This window comes from Canis lupus, assembly GCF_048164855.1.
Source record: "Canis lupus baileyi chromosome 5 unlocalized genomic scaffold, mCanLup2.hap1 SUPER_5_unloc_7, whole genome shotgun sequence".
Lineage (NCBI taxonomy): Eukaryota > Metazoa > Chordata > Mammalia > Carnivora > Canidae > Canis > Canis lupus.
Genome location: NW_027326414.1, coordinates 68,058 through 88,006, shown reverse-complemented (window position 1 = coordinate 88,006; position 19,949 = coordinate 68,058). Strand labels below are relative to the sequence as shown.

At 39.2% G+C, this 19,949-nt stretch overlaps 1 long non-coding RNA gene across 1 annotated transcript in view; it reads right to left on the bottom strand.

The window, feature by feature from the left end:
• Positions 1-8,594: 8,594 nt before the first annotated feature.
• The window catches only part of LOC140629460 (uncharacterized), a 65,544-nt gene continuing 54,189 nt past the window's right edge, over positions 8,595-19,949 (bottom strand). Inside the window, exon 5 of the long non-coding RNA XR_012027297.1 lies at positions 8,595-10,597. This is a non-coding gene — a long non-coding RNA (uncharacterized lncRNA). The remainder of the gene's footprint in view (positions 10,598-19,949) is intronic.

The window sequence follows — 19,949 nt, the reverse complement described above, 5'->3', positions numbered from 1 at the left end:
TATAAATAAGGATAAAGGGTCAAATACTAAACCCTAAGGAGAAGCTCATAATTAAGGAAATGTAAGGAAAGATAAGCCTTTGGGAAAAAATTAGAAGTGGATGAACTATTAAGTAGGGTTGTTTTGGGATACCAGCAAATAGGTCTAACTCTTAAACAGAACCAAGAATTTGATGAAAATGAGAAAGGAGAAAATTTCATATTAGAAAAAGGAATGTCACTAGTGCTCGTTTTTTGAGTACCTGCTATATATCATGCATGATCTGAGATCCCACAGTAAGCAAAGATGCAGATATTCCTCTGCTCTCAGAGTCTGCTTCCTAACTGGGGAGAGACTGAACCTATAATAAATGAGTAAATTACATCTTTTTGAAGGGCATAATGCTGAAGGAAAAAAAAAAAGTCCTGGTAAGGGTAATGGGGAAATGATGTGGTTGGCAGAGAACTTTGCAAACTTAAATAGGGTGGTCATAGTAGATCTCAATGACACAGTGATTTAAAGCAAAGACTTGAAAAGATAAGGAAATAAATCTTAAGGCTATTTTAGGTAAAAGTGTTCCAGGCACAAAGAAGGAATTGAAAGGGGAGCATATTTGGTGAGTTGAGCAATAGCAAGGGGACCAGTGTGGCTGGAGGAGAGTGTTTATGGGGAAAAAATAATAGGATTTGAGGTTAAAGGAAGAAGCAACCCATCCAGAGCTACAGTCCTCAATCTTGGCTTCTTTGGAGAAGCTACATAGAGAGCTTCTAAAACTCTGGATGCCATGACCAATTGGGTTACAATCATTGGGAGGTGGAACTCAGGCCCCCCATGTGACTATAACATGCAACCAAGGTTCACAATCTGTCTGCTAAGACCTTAGGAGTCTCTAAGAAAAACTTATGTTTGAATGTTTGAAGGAAAAGCTCAGAAGATCATTCCTGGTTGTATTACATTGGAGATGCCAGTTAGATATTCAGGAAAAGATGTATTTTTTAAATATATATTTTTAAAGATTTTATTTATGTGTGTGTGTGTGAGAGAGAGAGAGAGACAGAGAGAGAGAGAGAGAGAGGCAGGCAGAGACATAGGCAGAGGGAGAAGCTGGCTCCATGCAGGGAGCCCGATATGGGACTTGACCCCGGGGCTCCAGGATCACACCCTGGGCTGAGGGTGGTGCTAAACCGCTGAGCCACCTGGGCTGCCCAGAAAAAAATGTCTAATAGAGAATTAGATATATGAATCTGGAGTTCAAGGAAGAGGTTCAGGCTGGAGATACAGATTGGTGAGACATCAGCATAGAGATGACACTTAAATCCTGCAACTAGAAGAGTTCTCTAAAGTAATGAAGATAGAAGATCAAAGATCTAGAAACAAGGTCAAAGGAAGAACCAGCAGAGATGAAGAGAGGAACAATGAGGAAAGAAGGAAGGAAATTCAGAAAATTTACTGTCTTGAAAGGCAAGTTCTCAGTGTTTCAGGATAGTGGAAAACTTGGTTAACTGTCACATATTGCTGATAGACTAAGATGAGGACTGCGAATTGACTTCGGATACAATGTTATGAAGTAATTGTGGATCTTAGCAAGAGGAGAAAGCTTGATTGGAGGGAGCTCAAGAGAAAATTGGAAAGTTATAATTTTCATCAACCTCTAAGACTTCATTTAGGAAAACTGAGAAATGAGGTGGTGGCTCTTACATGAAATGGGGCCAAGAGAGTTTACCAACATGTTTCTCTAGACTTGTGGAAGAGGTGTGGAGAATAAAGAAGGATAGTGTGCGTGATGCAAGAGGGGGGAGGATTTTCTGGAGAGATGGAGTTGTTGAATAGCCAAGAGAGGATGTGACCCAGTATATGAGTAGAGAATGGCCTCTGCTAGGAACCCAAACAATTTATCTGTGGTAACAGAGGAGTGATGGAGTATACAGGGGTAGACTCTGCAAGGTGGGGAGCTGTGGTGGTGATCACTATGGAAATTTTGCCTTGGAAACTAGGACTAATGGAGAAATAGAAGATTCTTGGGTGATACTAAAGACTCTGATAGTGGCGGGGGGAGAAGCACATTCCCCCCCTCCCTCACTGGATTCATGACTCCCAACTTGGACCTCTAGGGTCCTTCAGGAAAGAGGAGTCAGTAGGAGGCTACTGCAAATATTTCAAAAAAGCAAGTGACAATTGTATCTTTTCATCTCTTTTCACTTTTATTGAGAGATAGTTGACATACATCACTGAATGAGGTTTAAGGTATACATCATAGCGCCTTCCTTTCTTTAGTTTACCTAATTGTGAGAATACAATATATAATGCGTAAACAAAGTATGTATTAGTTGACTGTTTATGCTATTAGTAAGGCTTCCAGTCAACGGTAAGCTATTAAGAGTCTGCCTCTTAATTTTGGAAAGTCAAATTTTATATGCAGATTTTCAACTATGTGGAGGATCACACCTCGTTGTTCAGGAGTCAACCATATATGCCACAACTGCTCTAACCATTCCTCCATCATTGGACACTTCGATTGTTTCCCTGTTTCTGCTATTATAAATAATGCTGCTGTGTATCGGGAGGTTCATTTATCTTTTCTTGTGTTTTCAATTCCTTTGGATACATTCCCAGAAATGGACTGTAACTAGTTCTATTTTTAATTTTTGAGGAGCCTTCATTCTGTTTTCCACAGTGGCTGTACCAGTTTACAACACACACCGCCCCCAAGAGTGCACAAGGGTTCGCTTTCCTCTACATCCATACCAGCATTTGTTATCTTTTGTCTTTTGGATGATGGCCATTCTAACAGGCATGAGGTGCTATCTCATTGTAGTTTTAATTTGTATTTCCCTAATGACTAGAAGTGTTGAACATCTTTTCATATACCTGTTGCCTATCTGTGTATCTTTTTTTGAAAAATGGTTATTAGGTTTTTTGCTCATTTTTAAATTGGGTGATTTTTCTGCCATAGAGTTATGTGCATTATTTATTTGGTTTGGCTATTAATCCCTTATCAGATATATGGTTTGTGAATATTTTTTCTCTGTTCTGTAGGTTGTCTTTTCAATTAGTTGATGGCTTCCTCAGATGTGAAGAAACTTTTTAGTTTGATGTATTCCCACTTGTCTATTTTTTATTTTTTGGTTACATTTTATGTGTGATTTCCAAAATATAATTACCAAGACCAGTGTCAAGGAGCTTTTATCCTGTGTTTTACTTCTAGGAGTTTCATGGTTTCAGGTCTCACAGTTAAGCATTTATTTAATTTTGAGTTAATGTTGTGAGTGGTGTAAGCTATGGGCCCAGTTTCATTCTTTTACATGTGAGTATCCATTTGCTGCAACATCATTTATTGAAGAGACAATTCTTCATTGAGCATTCTTGACTCGCTTGTCAAATATTTGTTGACCATATATGCTTGGATTTGTGTCTGAATTCCTTATTCCATTGTTCTCTTTGCTTCTGTGCCAGTACTCTACTGTTTTAGTGACCATGGCTTTATAATAAATATAAAAAATCAGGAACAATAATGCCTCATGCCTTGTTCTTTCTCAGGATTTCTTTGCTTTTTTTTTTTTTTTTTTGCTTCATATAAATTTTAGGGTTTTTTTTTTTTTCTACTTTTGCTAAAAAAAAAAAAGCCACTGGAATCTCAATAGGGACTGCATTGATCTATAGATGGTTTTTGGTAGTATTGACATTTTAATAATAGTGATTCTTGCAGTCCAGTAACATAGGATACCTTTCCATTTTTTAAAAGACTTTATTGATTTATTCATGAAAGATACAGAGAAAGAAACAGAGACACAGGCAGAGGCAGAGGGAGAAGCAGGCTCCATGCAGGGAACCCAACGTGGGACTTGATCCTGGGTCTCCAGGATCACACCCTGGGCCGAAGGCGGCACTAAACTGCTGAGCCACCTGGGCTGCCCTATCTTTCCATTCATTTATGTCTTCTTCAATTGCTTTCATCATTGTCTTACGGTTGTTAGCATAGATCTTTCACTTCCTTAAATTTATTCCTAAGTATTTTATTGTTTTTCATGCAATTATAAATTGGATATGTTTCTTTATTTCCTTTTCAGAAAATTTGTTATTATAGAAATTTTATTTTGTATGTCAATTTTGTGTCTTACAACTGGGCTCAATTTGTTGATTATTTTAACAGTTTTTTTGTTGAATATTTAGGATTTTCTCTATACAAAAACATGTTATTTGCAAACAGAGACCATTTTACTTCTACCTTTTGAATTCTGATGCCTTTTCTGTTTGTTGACTAATTGCTCTAGCTAGGACTTTTAGTACTATATTGAAGAGGAGTGGTGAGAGTGGGCACCTTATCTTGTTCCTGATTTTGGAAGAAAAGCTTTCAACCTTTCACAATTGAGTGTGACATCAGCTATGGGCTTGTCAATATGGCCTTTATTATTTTGAGGCATGTTACTTCCATACCTCATTTGTTAACTGTTTTTTTCATGAATGACTGTTGGATTTTGTCAAATGCTTTTTCTGTGTCTATTGAGATGATAATAGGATTCTTTTCTTTCACTCTATTAATGTGATGTATCACATTGATCGATTTCCATATTTTGAGCCATCCTTTCATCCCAGGGATAAATCCAAGTTGATTATGGTGAATGGTCCTTTTAATAGGCTGCTGATATCTTTTCTAGTATTTTGCTGAGAATGTTCACATTTATAATCATCAGGGATATTGGCCTATAGTTTTCTTTTTTAGTAGGGTTTTTTTTTAATTTTTATTTATTCATGATAGTCACAGAGAGAGAGAGAGAGGCAGAGACAAAGGCAGAGGGAGAAGCAGGCTCCATGCACCGGGAGCCCGACGTGGGATTCGATCCCGGGTCTCCAGGATCGCGCCCTGGGCCAAAGGCAGGCGCCAAACCGCTGCGCCACCCAGGGATCCCCTTTTAGTAGGGTTCTCATCTGTCTTTCAGCATGAAGATAGTGCTGACCTCATAAGGCTTATTGGGAATGTTCTCTGCTTTTTGTTTTTTTGGAGAAGTTTGAGAATATTGGTATATTAATTCTTAGAAGTTTGGTAAAATATACCAGTGAAGCCATCTGGTTCTAGGCTTTTCTTCATAGGAACTTCTTTTTCTGTTTTTTTTTTTTCTTTTTTCCTTTTTCTTTTTCTCTTTCTCTTTCTTTCCTTTGTTCTCTGTTTCATTCCTTCTTTCCTTCCTCCCTTCCTTCATTCCTTTCTTCCTTTCTTCCTTTTCTGATTCACTCTCCTTACTAGTAATTAGTCTATTTATTTTCTATTTATTCCTGACGCCATTTTAGTAAGTTGTATGTTTCAAAGACATTTTTTTATATCCTCTCAGTTGTCAGTTTCCTGGTGTATAGTTGTTTGTAGTAACCTTGTATGAATTTTTGTACCTTTGTGGTATTCATTGTAATATCTCCCTTTTCACTTATAATTTTGTAATTTGAGTTCTTTTTTTTCCTGTTAAAATGTATCAATTTTGTTTATCTTTTCAAAGAAACAACTATTAGTTTGGTTAACTTTTCTATTGTTTTTAATTTCTCCATTTCATTTATTTCTGCTCTAATCTTCATTGTTTTCCATTTTCTTTGCTAACTTTGGGCTCAGTTATTTTCTGGTTCATTAAGGATAGAGTTAGGTTATTTATTTGAAATATTTCTTGCCTTTTAATGTAGACATTTATTGGTATGAAATTTCCTCCTAGAAATGCTTTTGCTTCACCCCTTAATTTTTGTAATGTTTCCATTTTCATTTGTCTCAAGGAACTTTTATTCCCCCCCCATTTTTTTTGGATTCATCGATTGTTCAGGAATGTGTTATTTAATTTCTGAGTATTCATGAATTTTCCTGTTTTCCTTATTTTCAACTTCTATTGTCTTTTTTTTAAAAAAGGTTTTATTTATTTATTTATTCATGAGAGAGAGAGAGAGATGCAGAGACACAGGAGACGGAGAAGAAGGCTCCATGCAGGGAGCAGCATGCAGGACTCAATCCCAGGTCTCCAGGATCATGCCCTGGGCTGAAGGCGGCGCTAAACTGCTGAGCCACCCGGGCTGCCCTCAACTTCTTTTCACATCATTGTGGTCAGAGAAAAATATTTGATATGGTGTTAATTTTCTCAAATTTGGTACGGCCTGTTTTATGGCCTACCATATAGTCTATCCTAGACAATGTTCCATGTGCACTTAAGAAAAATGTGTTTGGTTGTTATTGCACAGAATGTTTTGTATACGTCTAAGTCCATTGGGCCTCTAGCATTGTTCAAATCTGCTATTAACTTATAGATTCCTTGGATAATCTACTATTGTTGAGCGTAACATGTTAAAGTCTTTAACTGTTATTGTATTAGTGTTTATTTCGTCTCTTACCTCTGTTCTTTTTTGCTTTATTTATTCGGATGCTTTGATGTTGGTTCCATAAATATCTAGTTGTTATATCTTGTTGATGTGTTGACCTTTTTATCATTAAATAATGACCTTTTTGTTCTCTCTTTTTATAGTTTTACTTTGTTTTTTTCTTTTTTTCACATATTTTACTTATTTACTTGAGAGAGGGAGGGAGAGCATGAGTAGGGGTAGAGGGAGAGAGAGAAGCAAATTCCCTGCTGGGGACCCTGGGGATCATGACCTGAGCCCAAAGCATACACTTAATTGACCGAGCCACCCAGGTGCCTCTCTTTTTTATGATTTTAAAGCCTCTTGGTTTGATATAAATGCAGCTATTCCTGCTTTTTTTTCTCATTACCATTTTCTTGAAATATCTCTTCCTTTCCCTTTAGTTGCAGTCTATGTGTGTCTTTGAGGCTAAAATATTAGGTCTTTCTTTCTTTCTCTTTTAAGTTCATTTAGCTATTCTGTCTGTCTTGGTTGGAGAATTATTTACATTTAAAGTAGCTATTGATAGATCAGGACTTATTTTTGCCCTTTAAAAACTTGCTTTTGGGATGCTGGGTGGTCTGTGGTTGAGCATATGTCTTTGGCTCAGGGCGTGACCCTAGGGTCCTGTGATCGAGTCTTGCATCTGGCTCCCCATGGGGAGCCTCCTTTTCCCTCTGCCCATGTCTCTCCCTCTCTCTCCATGTCTAAATGTTTTCTAGTTGCTTTGGAGATGTATTGTTCCATGTTTTCTTTTTTGTTTTAATGTATTTTGGTACTAGTATCCTTTGCCTTCTTTGTCCTGTTCTTCTGTGTGATTGCTACAGTTTTTTCCTTTGTGGTTTTCATGGGCTTACATAAAACATCTTAAAATCACAAACCCTATTTTAAGCTGATAACAACTTTACTTCCTGAAATTCCTAAAGTTGATACTTCTACTTCTTCTCCCCCTCATATTTTAGGTAATTTCTTATAAAATTTACATATTTTTGTATTTGTAACTAATAACAATTACTGTAGTTATTGTATTTTTACTACATTTATTTTAACTTTTAAACTAGAGTTGTAAGTGAATGATGTACCACCATCACCATATTACAGAATCTAACCTTAACTGTTTACTATTACCAGTGAGTTTTATACTTTCTTTTTTTAAACTTTATTTATTTATTCATGAGAGACACACAGAGAGAGAGGCAGAAACATAGACAGAGAGGTAGGCTCCATGCAGGGAGCCTGATGTGGGACTTGGTCCCGGGACTCCAGGATCATGCCCTGAACCACAAAGGCAGGCGCTCAACCACTGAGCCACCCAGGCATCCCTATACTTTCTTTTTATATTTTTATAAGGCTTATGTTTTACTTTTACTCAGAATTCCCTTAATTCCCTTAGTGTTTCTTAGAAGGCAGGTGTAGTGGTAATGAACTCCCTCATCTTTTGTTTGGAAAAGTCTTTATTTCTCCATTTCTAAAGGACAGCTCTGCTGGGTATAGAATTCTTAATTATTCTTCAATATTTTGAATATGTCATCCCATTTTGTCCTGCCCTAAAAAGTCTTTGTTGAGAAATCTGCTTATAGTCATAGAAGTTCCCGTGTATGTACTTTTCTCTTTTTTCCTTAATGCTTTTAAAATGGTTTCTTTGGCTTTGACAATTTAATTGATCCTTTTTGGTACAGCTTTTTTCAAAGTCAGCCTATTTCAGGTACAGCCTTTTTCAAAGTCAGCCTATTTCAAGTCTTTTGAGCCTTATGGTTCTGTATGTTCATTTCTCTTCCCAGGTTTGGGAAATGTTTAACCACTATTGCTTTCAGTTTGCTTCTGCCCTTTCTCATTCTCTTTTCCTGGAATTCCCATTGTATTTATGAGTCCCTTAGGATTTTTTCACTCTTTCTTATTTTATCTTTTTGTTTCTCTGACTGGATAATTTTTCTATGTCTTATATTTTTAGGTCACTAATTCTTTCCTTCTGCATGGCTAAGTGTACTTTTGAAATTCTATTAACTACTTCAGCTCAATTACTATTTTTTTTTTAACTCTAGGATTTCTCTTTATTTCTGGGTTTGTTGTTTTTTTTCTGGTTGCTATTGCCTTGTCAAACTTCTTGTTGTTTTCATGGATTATTTTCCTAATTTCATTTAATTGTCTATATGTTATTGTAGTTACCTAAAGTTAAGAAAATTATTATAAATCTGATAGTTCCTAGATCTTCATATTTTTTAGGGTCAGTTTTTAGAACTTTATTAGATTCCTTTTTTTTTTTAAGATTTTATTTATTTATTCATGAGAGAGAGAGAGAGAAAGATGCAGAGACACAAGCAGACTGCATGCAAGGAGCCTGATGCGGGACTTGAACCTGGGAATCCAGGATCACACCCTGAGCCAAAGGCAGGTGCCCAACCACTGAGCCACACAGGCGTCCCTATTAGTTTCCTTTGATGGTCTCATATTTACTTGGATTTTGTTATCTTTGATTTCTTACATTGGTATCTGCACACTTGAATAATTTGGCTCCTCTTCTAGACTCTATAGATTTGCTTTGGCAGAGATAGATCTTCAATAGTCACCTCAGTTTAGGTCACTGGGCAGGTGGTACCCGCTATTATGGTCTAGTTTTTGGCAAGGCAACTTTCCAAGCTCTAAGTTTGGGTATAGGGAAAGAGGTGGAAATCTGTAGGATGGGCCCCCCCCAGTTGCATGAATTTTCCATCTGGCTTACTAGATGGTCTGAACTGGGTACTATATTTAGTAGACAGAGCTGTAAATTCATTTCCCTTCACTAGCAGGGGAGGACCCAGTGTCCGCATGGCTCATTTGAGGGTACCTGAATCAACACAAGAGTGTGCACTGAATTTCTTGGTCATCTGCTCTGCAGATGTAGAAAGCCATGGGCTGTTCTCTCTTTTCAAGTGCAGCTAGAAGCAGAGCTTTTGGATGGCCTGTACAGCAGCTCCCCATGTGGTCTTGTTAAGTTCCCAGGTCACAAAAGCTGAAGGCTATATTAATATAATTGGGGCCATGAATTAGTTTCTCTGCCCAGGAGCAGTGGGAGGGGCACCTTTAAAGGCAATAAAGCTCTTTGTGTGTTATCTTATCCTGACCTGTGTCCCAAGTTCCCTGGCCAAATATGAGCCACTGGCTTTGTTCTGCTCACTGTTGTATATGCCTGTCTGTCTCTTGGCTACAGTATTGCTGGCTTTTTGTAGCTCCCTTTTTTCACCAGCCCTTCTGGTCAGGTGGGGCTGGGAGATGCTATCCTCAGTGGTGGGGCTGTTTTAGTTCCCTTTTCTGAATGGGATGGAGAGGTGCTGCTCCAGGCTTCTCTGCTTTTCTGTCTTTTGACTCAGTAAGAGTCAGAAGCTACTCTCTACCTTGGCTATGAGTTAATTCCTCTGCCTAGGTACAGCAGGCCACCCCTCGACACCTGGTACTGGCTTTGCTCTAGACAGTTAGCTCTGCCTTTCTGCTTATTGGCTTACACATTGTTGGTTACAGAGCTTCCAGATATCCTTGCCAGCCCTTCTGGTCAGATGGGGCCTGGGAGCCACAGTGGGTGTGGCTGTGTTTCAGGTTACTTGCTTGGGTGGGGTTGGGAGGGGTGCCTCCTGGCCTTGCTCACATGTTCCCCAAACGAGTTTTTCTTATGGGTGAGGCCATGATGCACCCTCAGCCTTCGCTGTGAATTAATTCCCCTGCCTGGGTGCAGCAGGGGAATTTTTCATACCCTGTACTGGCTTTGCCTCGGGGACTGTCCGAACCACCCACACACCTCTTGGTTGGAGTATTGCTGAGCTATACAGCTTTTAGGTTTTCTTGTCAGTGCCCTCTGGCAAGATGGACCAGAAGACAGTTTCCCCAGCAAATGGAGCTACAACTTCTTGCTTGGATACAGTTTCTAGAGTCAGCAAAACTTGTATGAGAACCCAAATCAAGCAGATATGTACTCCAGTGAGTTCTCTGGTCACAGTTTGTCCCAGACTTGGTTCTGGTGATGAGCAAAGCTGCTGGTTGGGGCCACTACTTGGATTACTAATCACTTAGGGAGTTGTAGTCATGAATTGCATCTGCCAAGATCTGTGTGTTGGTTATTGCAAGCCTCACAGTTTCCCCTGCAATTCTCATGGCACGAGACCAGAGTAGGGGCTCTCATGAAGTAATCTGTAGTGGTGGTGGTGCTGATTGTCCCCTTGAGTTCTCTTCTTTTGGGGGGAACTGGAGGTTCAGGGAAGACCTTTCCATGTGGTGTTGCTCCTGTCTGGGAGAAAGACAAAGTAGTCAGAATGGAGTTGCTTCTCTTACGCTTCTAATACAGTCTATCTTGGTCTCTGTGATGCAGGGGATGTTTCAGGATCATCTCTATTCTAGGATTTTCTCAGCTGTGTCTTGTTCATCAGTAGTTGTTTTTCTGAAGGGGAATAAAGCAGAAATGACCTATGTCAGCATCTTGGTGATGCCACTGTCTCTTAAATTTTCAGAGTTAGCAAGAATCTAAATTTATCTTCTTTGGGATACACACATACATACACTATATATTTTGGGCTATATATACACATACATAAATTGTGATATATGTATACACATATTTCCATATATGTATATATGGAAATATAAATTAACTCAGGCTCATCAGGATCTCATAATTATATTTGGATTGTGAAATTTCATTAATTTAACATGTTAATTAACATGTTAATAATGGTAGTCATGACTATATTTGATTAGGTTAGTTTAAACAGATAGCTTCATATCTTAAGATCAACTGATTAGTAGCCTTAGTTACATTGGCAAAACTCCTTTGCCATGTAACATAACTTAATAATATTATAACAGCAGGGGTTGGAGAGCATGAGGGCTATGTTACAAATCTGCTTACTGTAATTTAATCGCTGGTCCCTGTGATTCCTCTCATATACAAAACGCATTCAACTTTTCCCATGATTTCCAAGGACCTCACTCCATTATAGCCACAATAAAAAGCCCAAATCTTCAATTAAATCTAGTCTCTCTGTAAGTCTAGAAATCATCACGCAAATTATCAGGTAAATGTAGTATATCTCCTAGACACAATTCCTTCCATCTGTTGACCTGTGAAATTAACTATAGAAGTTATCTGCTTCCAAAATTCTTAACATATAATCATAAGATTGACATCAGGATAACACCTGACATTTTAGTTAAAAAAGAGAAGGAGAATGGAAGGTAGAAAAAGAAGTCATTGGTTCAAAGCAGTTTTTTTTTTTAATTTTTATTTATTTATGATAGGTACACAGTGAGAGAGAGAGGCAGAGACACAGGCAGAGGGAGAAGCAGGCTCCATGCACCGGGAGCCTGACGTGGGATTCGATCCCGGATCTCCAGGATCGCGCCCTGGGCCAAAGGCAGGCGCCAAACCACTGCGCCATCCAGGGATCCCGGTTCAAAGCAGTTTTGAAATGTAGCTGGGAAAACTTGAGCTGGAGTTCTTTAATTTGGTTGTTAGATATGGGTTCTTACTTCTGTTGTCTGGACTCTTGGTTCCACCTTCTGAGTCATTCTCCCTTTTGCATGAAAAGTAGTATGTGTTTTCTTAGCAGTAACTAGAACCCCTAATCTGCAACCATCTTCCTTTTTTAGCTACTTCCTACCATTTTTAGCTCTCTTCTTGTGTTTCTACCATTCCATCAATATACCAGTGTTACCAGTACCTACAATCTGCTGATCATACCAACACTTCAGTGTCTCTCATCCTTTCATATCTGACTTCCCTTCTTAGGCAGTTTAAATTCCATTGCTTCATATTGGAATGACTGCCTTACGTCGACCTTCAACTTCCTTGTTGTCCTTTGATAGTCACTAAAGCACTAACAGATTTTCATAAAAAGGTTTATTTATTCATTCATGAGAGACACAAAGGGACAGAGAGAGAGGGAGAGACAGGCTCCCTGCAGGGAGCCTGATGTGGGACTCGATCCTGGGTCTCCAGGATCACACTCTGGGCTGAAGGCAGTGCTAAACTGCTGAGCCACCTGAGCTGCCCAGCACTAACAGATTACCTGTGCCTCTCAGCCCCCTCAGCTGCCCAGCTGAATGTGGCTGGGGAAGAAAACAAAGCAGTGTTGTTTGTCCTCACTGTATATGGATGATCACTGCCTTAATTTTGTTCTTGTACTTCCGAGGAATCATTGTATTTCTCTACTCCATTCACTCACCCATTTACCTCAGGGTATAGCACATTTTTCTCCTGTCTTTAATATCCATCTTCAGTGTTCGTGTCCCTAGCCTCAGCTGATGATCTTATATCTTATTTCACTGAGAAAATAGGAACAATCAGAAAGATTTTAGTAAGCTCCAACAAGCCTTCGACCTATCTACAAACTCTCTTTTCTCCTTTATCCTGGATAAACTGTCCATGCTCCCAGCAATTGTCACCCCTTTCTCCTGTAAGTAGAACCCATGCCTGCCTGACATGACTCCAGAGACTTTTCTATTGGCCTAAAGACAGTTTTTGTATCTCACATCTTAAAAAAAATGTTTTTCTCTCCATCCTAATTCTTCCTCAGCTATCACATCATTTTCCCCTTTTCTTTACAAAATATATACCTAAAAATAATTATATATATTGCCTTTAGCTTTTATCTTTAGAATTTCTTTTTAATTCACTTTAGTGAGGGCTTTGCTGTTACCATCAAGCAGACACTGTTCTCATCAAAGTCACCAGTGATTTAGATCCAGGGGTCTCTTCTCAACCTTCATCAAACCTATCACCAGCTTTTGACATTGATAGTTTAATAGCTACTTGACTTGATGTCCTTGACATTAGGAATCACTCTTAATCTTTCTCTTATTTTTGTGCCTTATTCTTGCCACTTTGATTATTTTCTGATTTATATCTCCAGCCTGAAATTTTCACCTGAGGTACAGACTGATTAATATATCTACGTCTCTGCTAGACATGATTACTTGAATACCTAACAATTTCTTAAATATAGCATGTCCAAAACATAGGTCCTGTTTCCCCCCTCACCCAAAACCTACTTCTTCACAGTCTTCTCCATTTCATAAATGCTGTTTCCATTGTTTCATTTTTTAAAAATATTTTTAATTGAAGTTTGATTTGCTAACATATAACTCCCAGTGCTCATCCTGTCAAGTGCCCCCCTCAGTGTCCATCACCCAGTCACCCCATCCCCCGACCTGTCTCCCCTTCCACTACCCCTCGTTCATTTCCAATACTTAGGAGTCTCTCATGTTCTGTCTCCCTCTCTGATATTTCCCACTCATTTTCCCTCCTCTCCCCTATAATCCCGTTCACTATTTCTTATATTCCCTGAATGAATGAAACCATATAATGTTTGTCCTCCTCTGATTGACTTTCCTCACTCAGCATAACACCATCCCATTCCATCCACGTTGAAGCAAATGATATTCATCCTTTCTAATGGCTGAGTAATATTCCATCGTATACATAGACCACATCTTCTTTATCCATTCATCTTTTGATGGACACCGAAGTTCCTTCCACAGTCTGGCTATTGTGGACATTGCTGCTAGAAACATCGGGGTGCAAGTGTCTCGGTTTTTCACTGCATCTGTGTCTTTGGGGTAAATCTCCAGCAGTGCAATTGCTGGGTCATAGGACAGTTCTATTTTTAACTCTTTGAGGAACCTCCACACAGTTTTCCAGAGTGGCTGCACCAGTTCACATTCCACCAACAATGCAAGAGGGTTCCCCTTTCTCCACATCCTCTCGAACATTTGTTGTTTCCTGCCTTGTTAATTTTCACCATTCTCACTGCTTTGAGGTGGTATCTCATTGTGGTTTTGAATTGTATTTCCCTGATGGCAAGTGATGCAGAGCATTTTCCATGTGCTTGTGGGCCATGTCTTTGTCTTCTTTTTTTTTTAATTTTTTTAATTTATTTATGATAGGCACACAGTGAGAGAGAGAGAGAGGCAGAGACACAGGCAGAGGGAGAAGCAGGCTCCATGCACCAGGAGCCCGACGCAGGATTCGATCCCGGATCTCCAGGATCGCGCCCTGGGCCAAAGGCAGGCGTGAAACCGCTGCGCCACCCAGGGATCCCCATGTCTTTGTCTTCTTTGGTGAGATTTCTGTTCATGTCTTTTGCCCATTTCATGATTGGATTGTTTGTTGTTTTGCTGTTGAGGTTAATAAGTTCTTTATATATTTTGGATACTAGCCCTTTATCTGATATGTCATTTGCAAATACCTTCTCCCATTCTGTAGGTTGTCATTTAGTTTTGTTGACTGTTTCTTTTGCTGTGCAGAAGCTTTTTATCTTGATGAAGTCCCAGTAATTCATTTTTGCTTTTGTTTCCCTTCCCTTCATAGATGTATCTTGCAAGAAGTTGCTGTGGCCAAGTTCAAAAAGGGTGTTGCCTGTGTTCTCCTCTAGGATTTTGATGAATTCTAATATCATATTTAGATCTTTTAACCATTTTGAATTTATCTTTGTGTATGATTTAAGAGAATGGTCTAGTTTCATTCTTTTGCATGTGGCTGTCCAATTTTCCCAGCACCATTTATTGAAGAGAATTTAATGAAGACCTTCATTTTTCCAGTGGATAATCTTTCCTGCTTTGGTAATTATTAGTTGACCAGAGAGTTGAGGGCCCATTTCTGGGTTCTCTATTCTGTTCCATTGATCTATGTGTCTGTTTTTGTGCCAGTACCACACTGTCTTGATGACCACAGGTTTGTAGTACAAGCTGAAATCTGGCATTGTGTTGCCCCTGGCTTTGGTTTTCTTTTTCAATATTCCCCTGGCTATTCGGGATCTTTTCTGATTCCACACAAGCCTTAAGATGAATTGTTCCAACACAGGGAAGAAAGTCCATGGTATTTTTTTTTATTCATAGAGATGCAGAGAGAGAGAGAGAGAGAGGCAGAGACACAGGCAGAGGGAGAAGCAGGCTCCATGCAGAGAGCCTGAGGTGGGACTCGATCCAGGGTCTCCAGATCAGGCCCCGGGCCGCAGGCAGCGCTAAACTTCTGTGCCACCGGGGCTGCCCAGTCCATGGTATTTTGATAGGGATTGCATTGAACATGTAAATTGCCCTGGATAGCATAGACATTTTCACAATATTAATTCTTCCAATCCATGAGCACGGAATATTTTTCCATCTCTTTGTGTCTTCCTCAATATCTTTCAGAAGTATTTTGTAGTTTTTAGGGTATAGATCCTTTACCTCTTTAGTTAGGTTTATTGCTAGTATCTTATGCTTTTGGGTGTAATTGTAAGGGTTTGATTCCTTAATTTCTCTTTTTTCAGTCTCATTGTTAGTGTATAGAAATGCCACTGACTTCTGGGCATTGATTTTGATCCTGCCACACTGCCAAATTGCTGTATGAGTTCTAGAAATCTTGGGGTGGAGGCTTTTGGGTTTTTTACGTACAGTATCATGTCATCTGCAAAGACGGAGAGTTTGGCTTCTTTTTGCCAATTTGAAAGCCTTTTATTTCTTTCTGTCATCTGATTGCTAAGGCTAGGACTTCTAATAATATGTTGAGTAGCAGTGGTGAGAGTGGACATCCCTGTCTTGTTCCTGATCTTACGGGAAAGGCTCTCAGTGTTTCCCCATTGAGAATGATATTTGCTGTGGGCTTTTGTAGATGACTTTTAAGATGCTGAGGAATGTTCCCTCTATCCCTGCACTCTGAAGGGTTTTGTTCAGGAATGGATGCTGTATTTTGTCAAATGCTTTCTCTGCATCTATTGAGAGGATCATATTGTTCTTGTTTTTTCTCTTGTTGATATGATCTATCATGTTGATTGCTTTACGAGTGTTGAACCAGTCATACATCCGGGGGATAAATCCCACTTGGTCATAGCGAATAATCTTCTTAATGTATTGTTGGATCCTATTGGCTAGTATCTTGTCGAGAATTTTTGCATCTGAGTTCATCAGTGGTATTGGTGTAAAATTCTCCTTTTTGGTGGGCTCTTTTGTTTTGGAATTAAGGTGATGCTGGCCTCATAGAATGATTTTGGAAGTATTCCATCCCTTTCTATCTTTTGGAACAGCTTTAGTAGAATAGGTATTGTTTCTTCTTAAACATTTGATAGAATTCCCATGGGAAGCCATCTGGCCCTGGACTTTTGTGTCTTGGGAGGTTTTTGATGACTGCTTCAATTTCCTCTCTGGTTATTGGCCTGTTCAGGTTTTCTATTTCTTCCTGTTCCAGTTTTGGTAACTTGTGGTGTTCTAGAAATGCGTCCATTTCTTCTAGATTGCCTAATTTATTGGCATATAGCTGCTCATAATACGTTTTTAAAATTGTATATATTTCATTGGTATTGATTGTGATTTCTCCCCTTTCATTCATGATTTTATAATTGGAATATTTTCTAATTTCTTTTGAATGAGGCTGACTAATGGTTTATCTGTCTTATGAATTCTTTCAAAGAACCGACTCCTGGTTTTTTTGATCTGTTCTACAGCTCTTCTGGTCTCTATTTCGTTGAGTTCTACTCAGATCTTTATTAACTCTCTTCTTCTGCTGGGTGTAGGTTTTATTTGCTGTTCTTTCTCCAGTTCCTTTAGGTGCAAGATTAGTATGTGTATTTGAATTTTTTCCAATTTCTTGAGGGAGGCTTGTATTGTGATGTAGTTCCCTCTTAGGACTGCTTTTGCTGTATCCCAAAGATTTTGAAAGGTTGTGTCTTCGTTTTCATTAGTTTCATGAATTTTTTAATTCTTCTCTAATTTCCTGGTTGACCCTTTCATCTTTTGGCACGGTACTCTTTAATCTCCATGTGTTTGAGTTTCTTCCAAATATCTCCTTGTGATTGAGTTCTAGTTTCAAAGCATTGTGGTCTGAAAGTATGCAGGGGACAATCTCAATCTTTTGGTATTGGCTGAGACCCGATTTGTGACCCCGTATGTGGTTTATTCTGGAGAAAGTTTCACATGCACTTAAGGAGAATGTGTATTCAGTTGCATTGGGATGCAAAATTCTGTATATATAGGTGAAATTTGGTCCAGTGTATCATTTAAGGCCCTTGTTTCTTTGGTGATGTTGTGCTTAGAAGATCTGTCATTTGCAGAAAGTGCCATGTTAAAGCCTCCCACTATTAGTGTATTATCTAAGTGTGTCTTTATTTCGGTTATTAATTGACTGATATACTTGGCAGCTCCCACATTAGGGGCATAAATATTCATGATTGATAGGTATTCTTGTTTGATAGACACTTTAAGTATGATACAGTGTCCCTCTTCATCTCTTATTACAGTCTTTCGGATAAACTTTAATTTATCTGATGTGAGGATTGCTACCCCTGCTTTCTTTTGAGGACCATTTGAATGGTAACTTGTTCTCCACCCTTTCATTTTCAGACTGGATGTGTCCTTAGCTCTCAAATGAGTCTCCTGTAGACAGCAAATAGATGGGTTTTTTAATTTTATTTTTTTTCCAGGCCGAAGCCCTGTGTCTTTTGATGGAATCATTTAGCCCATTCATGTTCAGAGAAACTATTGAAAGATATGAATATAGTGTCACCGTAATACCTATTCAGTCTCTGTTTTTAGGGATTATTTATTTGGGTGTCCTCTTCTTTTTACAGTGTTCCCCTTAATATTTCTTGCAGAGCTGGTTTTGTGGTCACATACTCTTTCAGTTTTTGCCTATCTTGGAAGCTCTTTATCTCTCCTCCTGTTTGGAATGGCAGCCTTGCTGAATAAATATTTTTGGCTGCATGTTCTTCTCATTTAGTACCATGAATATATTCTGTCAGCCCTTTCTGGCCTGCCAGGTCTCTGTGGAGAGGTCTGCTGTTAATCTGATATTTCTCCCCATATAAGTTAAGAATCTCTTGTCTCTGGCTGCTTTAAGGATTTTCTGTTTATTTTTGGAATTTGCAAGTTTCGCTATTAAATGTCAAGGTGTTGAACAGTTTTTATTGATTTTCGGGGGTGACCTCTCTATTTCCTGGCTCTAAATGCCTGTTTCCCTCCCCAAATTAGGGAAGTTCTCAGCTATTATTTGTTTAAATATACTTTCTGGTTCTCTCTCCCTCTTGGCGTCTTCTGGAACCCCAGTTGTTTCCTGAGGCTGTCACTTATTTCCCTTAACCTTTCCCCATGGTTTTTAAATTGTTTTTCTCTTTTTTCCTCAGCTTTCTTCCTTGCTATCACCTTGTCTTCTATGTTACTCACTCTCCCCCCCTCATTAACCCTAGCTGTTAGGACATCAGTTTGGCTAGCATCTCATTTAATTTATTTTTAATTCCAACCTGATTAGAGCTAAATTCTGTAGTAACAAAGTCTCTAGAGTCCTTTATGCTTTTTTTCCCCAGAGCCACCAGGAGCTTTATAATTGGGCTTCTGAATTGGCTTTCTGATATCAAATTGTAACCCATTTTCTGTAACTCTGTTACAGAGAGTACTGTTTCGCTTCTTTCTTTTGTGGTTAATTCTTCTAGTCATTTTGTTCAGTGCACAGTGGCTGTGTGAACGGGCTGAGTCAGGAATATCAGTCACGACCTAAGTAAATTTCACCGTAGATGATTCTGATGAGGTCAGAGACCAGAAAATGAAAACGAAGATGAGAACAAAATTAAAGGAAAGGGCCACTAAAGTGAAAAATAAATTTTTAAACAAAGCAATAAAAGATAAAAGGCCAAAAATACCATAGAAGAAGGAAAAAGTAAAAAAATAAAATAAAATAAAACAAAACAAAAAACAAAAGAGGAAAAAGAGAAAAAAGAAAAGAAAAAAGGGAGATGGTGGTGGTGACGAAGTTGTAGTGGAGGGAGAACGTAGTCTACCTGAGGGGTCCTAGAGGTTGATCCTCTTGGTTCTGAGTATATTAAGTTCTGTATGTTAGAAGATGCTCAGTTCTAAATTTATATAAACCAGAAATACATGTAGAGAGCCCCACCAATGACCACCAAAACATAAATGAAATAAAAGAGGGGGGCAGAATGGGAATGCAGAGAGAGTATAATCTCACAGAATGAACCAGCACGGTATACCACTTGGTTCTGGGTGCATGCTGGCATGGTTTAGAAGGTATGAACTTGTGCCATTGTAGAACAAAATGAGGCAGAGAGAAAACACAAAACAAAACAAAAACCATATCTTGTATATATCCCAAAATTGAGTATGTTGTAGGGAATCTAGAAGTGGAAAGTATATCTAGGACGTGTCATTGTAGAAATTTGAAAGTCAAAAAGGAAGCATCTTAAAAATGAAGAGTTGGTAAAATATTGTAGTAAGGTGGGAAAGAGGAAAAAAAAGAAAATTTACAGTCTGATATAAAAACAAGTTGTAGTGGAATAGGCAGGAAAAAAATAGGAGGGGTACCCTCTGGTTCTATATCGTGTAAATCCCTGGACTTGCCCTGGAGCTTTCCAGTGCTGCTCGGTGAACTTGCTCTTGCCCTGACCTTCCAGCTGGTCTTCGGGGGAGGGGCTGCTGTGCTGACTCGCAGGTGTGTGCACCTGGGCGCTGCCCCGCCCCCCTGCCGGGTGTAGGGCTCAGGGGGAGCTGTTGCCCCGGTGAGGCCCCTGTCCCCTGGCAGCCCCGCCTCTCCCAGGCACAGGGTGACACCAGGAGGGACAACCCCACAGGCGGCGGCCAGGTCTCCCCAGCCCTGGAGTCCGCTC